The sequence below is a fragment of the Sapajus apella genome, unplaced genomic scaffold (genome assembly GCF_009761245.1).
Source record: "Sapajus apella isolate SASKATOON/1434 unplaced genomic scaffold, GSC_monkey_1.0 scaffold6, whole genome shotgun sequence".
In the NCBI taxonomy this organism is placed as follows: domain Eukaryota; kingdom Metazoa; phylum Chordata; class Mammalia; order Primates; family Cebidae; genus Sapajus; species Sapajus apella.
The window spans coordinates 10,551,702-10,558,840 of NW_022436946.1; positions in this window are offsets into that span (position 1 = coordinate 10,551,702).

Below are 7,139 nucleotides of genomic sequence, written 5' to 3' on the forward strand. Positions count from 1 at the left end.
TACTCTATAAACTTTTTTGCCCTGGTTTGGGCAGAGATAATGCAAAGAAGAATACGTTTTAAAAATCCTAAGGACTTAAAAACAGAACTGGATGAAAAATATAGGTTAGGAGATGTCTTGCTCAGAGCATCCTGTTCCCTAATCTGAGAAATAACTGAGTTTAATTATATGACATTTAAGATTTCTTCTAACTGCTCACTATAATCCGAAGATTTGAAAATAAATTGCCTCTATTCCAAGGATTTGTTTTCTACATGAGTCTTCACTGTACTAATTTACACTCTTACCCACACCAAGGACACTATTTTTACTGACCCATTTGCAAAACTGAAGTAGGGGTGGCATCTTAGTCCGTCCGGGCTGCTATAACAAAACACTTCAGACTTGGTAATTTATAAACAACAGAAATTTATATCTTGGTGCTCTGGATGCTGGGAAGTTCAAGATCAAGGCACCAGCGGATTCAATGTCTAGCGAAGGCTCTCTGCTTTGTAGACGGAACTTGGTTGCTGTGCCCTCCCATGGTAAAAGTGGGGCAAGGGAGCTCACTAGAGCCTCTTTTACAAGAGCAGTAATCCAGTTAATGAAGCTACACCTCTTAATACTACCACATGGGATATCAGATTTCAACACACAAATTGGGGAGGTAAAGGAGGATAAACCAACATTCAGATCATGGAAGATGAGAAAGTAAGAGACATTCTCTGCTCTTTGCTGATTTTGATTCAGTATATTTAGCACTTTCATGGACTTCTTGGACTTGAGCTATATTGGATAGCAAGAGGAAGTTGAGACTTAGTGAAGCCAATTATTAAAAAGTCAAAAAAAGGCCTGGCGTGGTGGCTTATGTCTATAATCCCAGCACTTTGGGAGGCCAAAGCGGGTGGATCACGAGGTCAAGAGATGGAGACCATCCTAGTCAACATGGTGAAACCCCGTCTCTACTAAAAATACAAAAATTAGCTGGGCATGGTGGTGCACGCCTGTAGTCCCAGCTACTCAGGAGGCTGAGGCAGGAGAATTGCTTGAACCCAGGAGGCGGAGGTTGCAGTGAGTTGAGATCACACCATTGCACTCCAGCCTGGGTAACAAGAGCAAAACTCCATCTCAAAAAAATAAAAAATAAAAAAATAACAGATACTGGCAAGGTTGCAGAGAAAAAGGAATGCTTATACGCTGTTCATGTGAGTGCAAAGTAGCCCAACCACTGTGGAAACCAGTGTGGTGACTCCTCAAAGACCTAAAAACAGAATTACCAGAATTACCATTCAGCCCAGCAATCCCATTACTGGATATACACTCAAAGGAATATCAATCGTTCTGTTACAAAGACTCATACATGCTATATTCATTGCATCACTATTCACAATAGTAAAAACATGGAATCAACCTAAATGCCCATCAACAGTAGACTGGATAAAGACATCGTGGTACCTATACACCATGGAATATTATGCAGCTATAAAAAAGAACAAGATCATGTCCTTCACAGGAACATGGGTGGAGCTACAGGCCATTATCCATAGCAAACTAATGTAGGAATAGAAAACCAAATATTGCCTGTTCTTACTTATAAGCGGGACCTAAATGATGAGAACTCATGGACTCATAGAGGGGAACAACAGACACTGGGGCCTAACAAAGGGTGGAGAATGGAAGGAGAGAGAGGATCAGGAAAATTAACTAATGGGTACTAGGCTTAGTACCTTGGTGATAGAATAATCTGTATAACGAGCCCCCATGACATGAGTTTACTTATCTAACAAACCTGCACATGTACCTGAACTTAAAATAAAAGCTAAAAAGGAAAAAACAGGTACCTAGTGAAGGCTAAAGCACCAGACTTCCAGCTCACAATGCCTTACCCATAGGACCCAGCATTAGGTTTAGGTTACCCATAAACCTAACTCCGCTGAATGGGTAAATTCTGTGCCCTTCTTGCCCATCCCCAGTGAATCTTTGAGTTTTACACACTGAGGTACTATTTGTTTGACTGGAGTGAAGATCCACCGTGGTAACTGTGAATTTAGGAAGAGGAGAAGAGCCAAGTGAAGGATGTTAACTTTCAGCAACAGGATATGTGGGAAGTGTCACGCAGGAGACATCAAAGGCTTTAAATGACTGAGAACATGAATCTCCTGGTTCATAGGAGGGTAAGGGACCTAGCCAGGGAAATGGACAGAGCTTCATAAGGTGGCCTAGATTTCTTTATAAGGTGGCCTAGTTCTCTGTGGACATCAGTCCCAGAGAACTCAACTAAGCCAGTCTTAAAGCACTGAAAACTTAAGCTCACTTTGGCTGACTGGGGTTTTCCACATAGAATCCAGACTAATGAATCTAGTTACATTCAGATAACTAAGTCTCTGCAATGCTGTTCAGTGTCTCTTACTCCAGGTCCTTTGTCAAAGGTCATTATCTGGGGACCCATGGATAAACCTAATATCATCTCAGGTAATGGTGCACCCAAATTTCCCAGCCATGAAGTCAATTTCCAGCATTCCATTTAGATTTGACTCCTATATTGTCTCTTGGTCATTCTGTTTCCTCATTGAGGAAGATTCAGCTCTGATACATAAGTTGAGCCGGAGTGCAGTGAAACCTTACTGCCTAGAACTCACACAGTCTCACCGACCTGATTTCCATAAATAGATAAGCTCATCAAGGAAAACACAGGATCAAAATCTAAAAGCCATCTCAGGAAATTACTCATTTCAGATATTTGCCTCAGACCAAATTAAAATTCCAGCCTCCCTAAAACCCATGTCTGTCTGTATTTTTTTTAACACGGATTCAGATTAAATAAGCTTCCGTGATAACTTCTAATATATGATTAATTTTTCTGTCATTGAGTCCTTTTTTATGAATGTACCCGAATGGATGAGAACTAGATAAATGTAGATGGTAGTGAATGTCATTTCACAAATGACAACACTGGGGACTACAAAAAAAATATGGCTTTCCTGATGTGACATATATTCATATATTCTTCCACGTTCATTCATTCAACATTCCCTCAAAAAATCTATTTATTGAATGCCTACTCTATTTAGTCACAGCTGTAGATAGAGGGATAAGCAAAATATTTGTTTACTAGGGCTGCTGTAACGAAATACCACAAACCGCTTGACTTGAACAACAGAAACTGGTTTTCTCCTAGTTCTGGAAGCTGAAAAGCTGAGCTCAAGGTTTCGTAGTGTTGGTTCCTTCTGAGGGCTGAGAGCAAGAATCTCTTCTATACCTCTTTCCTAGACTCTGGTGGTTTGCTGGCAATCTTTCACATGCCTCGGCTTATAGGAAAGTGTGGCCCCCATCAGGTGCAGTGGCTTATGCCTGAGATCCCAGAACTTTGAGAGGCCGAAGCAAGTAGATCACAAAATCAGGAGCTCAAGACCAGCCTGGCCAATATGGTGAAGTCCAGTCTCTACTAAAAACACAAAAAGAAAAAATGAGCTGGGCATGGTTGCGCGCACCTGTAGTCCCAGCTACTTGGGAGGCTGAGGCAGGAGAATCGCTTAAACCTGGGAAGTGGAGGTTGCAGTGGGCCGAGATCACACCACTGCACTCCAGCCTGGGCAACAGAGCAAGACTCAGTCTCAAATTTAAAAAAAAAAAAAAAAAAAATGAAAGTATGGCCCCAATCTCTGCCTTCTTCACATGGAATTTCCCCTGTGTGTATGTCTTTGTGTCCGAATTTCCCCTTTTATGAGAACATCAGTTCTACTGGACTAGGGACTGAACCCTATTGCAGTATGATCACATCATAGCCAATTACATCAGCAGTCACCGTATTTCCAAATAAGGTCATGTTCTAAGGCAGCAGTCCCCAACCTTTTTGGCACCAGGGACCTGTTTCAGGGAAGACAATTTTCCCACAGATTTGGGGTGGGAGGGTGGGGTTTCAAGATAATTCAAGGGCATCACATTTACTGTGCACTTTATTTCTGTTATTGCTACATTGTAATATATAATGAAATAATTATACAACTCACCATAATGTAGAATCGGTGAGAACCCTGAGCTTGTTTTCTTGCAGGAAAACTAGACGGCCCCTTCTGGGGGTGATGGGAGACAGTGAAAGATCATCAGGCATTAAATTCTCATAAGGAACATACAACCTAGATCCCTCTCATTCAGAGTAGGGTTCGTGCTCCTATCTGACAGGAGGCGGAGCTTGGGCTGTAATGTGAGCGATGGGCAGTGGCCGTAAATACAGATGAAGCTTCCCTCACTCCCTTGCCCACTGCTCATCTCCTGCTGTGCATCCTGGTTCCTAACAGGCCACAGACTGGTACTGGTCTGTGGCCTGGGAGTTGGGGACCCCTGTTCTAAGGTATTGAGGATTAGACTTTAATATATGAATTTCAGCGCAACGCAATTCAAATCATAACATGCAGGAACAAAAGAAATTCCCTGCTGCCAAAAAACTTACATTCAAATGTCAGGAGACATTGTACATATGCGTGTATTTGTGTGTATTTAGGAGGCAGTGCAAAATGCCCACAAGTACTACAGCAGTGACAGAGTTTAAGGGGTTGCTACTTAAGATCCTCTCTGATGAAGTGCCTTTTGAGCAGACCTGAATAAAGCCAGAAACTGGACCCTGTGAAAATCCAAGTGGAAGAGTGGTCCAAGTGAAGGGCATAGTGAGTGCAGATACTCTAGACTGGAACCTCTCATTGCTGCCTCTCACTGCAAAATGATCTAGGAAGTGTTAATTGTGTCGGGAATGATATGTCCCAGGAAACACTTCAGTGGCAGCCCTTGGTACTTTTCTCTCCCTTTTGAAGACTTATTTCAGTATTTTTTGAGCACCAGCTATATTCCAGCCTGCTTAGAGCTAAGTGAAAATCAAAATGGGAGTGATTCTTGTCTTCTTGGAGTAAGGTTTTAAACTACCTGCATAATATTAGATTGGACAAACCATGGTAACTCATCATAATTTTACTTTTCACCTCACTTCTAAGAGAAAGACCAAGTAGGCTCTGAGGGAATTTTTCCCATGATGGGGTGTTAAAACTTCACAAGACTCATTCCATTGGCAGCTGCTCAATTGTTGGAATTGTCTTTTATCTCAAAGTAAAATCTGACTTTCTGATACTTAAACCTACTGGACGTAGATCAACAGAGAACAAACATTTTTTCTCTTCTGTGGGGTAATTCTTAAAATTTTGAAGAAAACTAGCATTTTTATTTATTTCCTCATTGTCTTTCACTCTGTATGTACCCCACAGTCCCTGAAATAGTTATTTCCCTCTGGGTACAAGTTTTCACTGACTACTGGGCCCAGAGAATATGGGTTACATGGAGGTTTCGAACATTTCTGTATTCAGTGGGAGTGTTGTTTATTGTGATGTAGATGTTATGCTTCCATTAATCCAGCCCAAGATTAAGTCAGCATTATTTGTAATCATAATGAAATGCTGACTTACATTAAACATTCAAATAAACATATTTTTACTTCAGTGTTAGATTTTACATTCATCACCTTTGTATTTCACCCTACGGGTTTGGATCTTGCATATGCATGCCTTGATACTTTTTCTAATCATGACTCCATATCTATTGCAATGTGACAGAAAACAGAAGTCCTCAGATTATTCACTGTATGACTTTGGCTGAGTCACTTGATTTTCCTGAACCTCAGTTCTGCTCACTGTAAAAATAAAAGAGGGTTGGGATCTAGCAATGAGTCTCTTTTGTAGAGCTGTGGGAATCAAATATGACAAGCTAGGCAAAAGTATTCTTTAACATGAGAAACACTATGCAAATATTTGTTCATAGTAGTGATAGAATTGGCTTTTCTTCTTGACTTTGTCAACTGCAGAAGTGGCAACTATGTCTTTAGCCAACTCGTTAATTCAAATGGCAGGCAAATTAAGACAAAATATTAATCAATGTGCTTTAGGTTTGTTTACAACTTGTTGTGAATCTATCTAAAGGTATTGTGACCCTATTTGTCTATTCATAGTTTACCTTAACCTCAAAGATCTCATCAGCCTGGCTGGGTGTCAACACAATATGGTGTTACCATCAGCTGCTTTGAGTGAGACAAATTTAGCCTCAATTCCAGCTCAGCCAGTCACTGGCAAGTGATTTGTGTAAATTACTTGATCTTACTGATTCTCTATTTCTCATCTTTAAAAGGGGAGATGAACAAGTACTTACCTACTAGAACTACTGTGAAGGATAAATAAAATAAAGCAAGCAGAGCCTAGCATAGAGTAAATGTTCAACAATGCTTGTAATTTTTATGATATTATGAAAATTCAGTCATCCTAATCAATCCTCTGATCTTATGAAGTAGCTCAAGTTCAAAAGCAATAACATAAATTAAGCCAGCATAACATGACATTCCTGGTGAACCTATGTTCACTACCAGTAACCCCCACATTCCTTTGTTAACAGTCACAAACCATTAGCTAAAAAATCCATTCTTGACTTTTTCTAGGTTCACCATCTGAGAATAGCTAATCTGTTTGTGAATTATGGAATCGATTTCCCTTTTTTAAAAAATTAATCGACATTTTCCTTATTTATTCACCTCTTGGTCTCAGAAAGATCTAATCCCCTGTTCATATTCATTTATTCAAAATGAATATTCTGAGCAACTACTATTTGCCCAACATTCCAGTTTTCTTAGCAGCCTGGCATAACTTGCACGTGTTCTGGCAACAAGAACTCATTTAAAGGGGCCGGGCTTTGTCTTACTGTCCACTTATCTATGTAGAATTGCAGTAAACTCCCTCTTTACATTGTTTGTGAATATGGACAAGTCATTTAACGCTGAGTCACAATTTCCTCCCCAGTAAAGCAGGATAATAATAGCTACTGTGACTAACTAACTCACAGAGCAAAAATAAATGAGACAAAGTGGGAAAAAAAAAGTCCCCCAAACACAAAGCACCCCTGAAAATTAATTCAAGGGATTATTTGCTTTTTTCCTTCCAGCCGACAGACCACGTTCCTTGCTACTGAATGTAAAAGCCGAATATGAATTTACTAGTTCTGCTATCTGTTATTATTACACCATCTCCCCCAAGCAGTTTGGAGACCACTCCTTGTTCTTCTAGTTTCAAACAGATGAAATGACTTTTTCAAACACAGATGAAATGACATTTTCGTTAAACCCAAATTTTGTT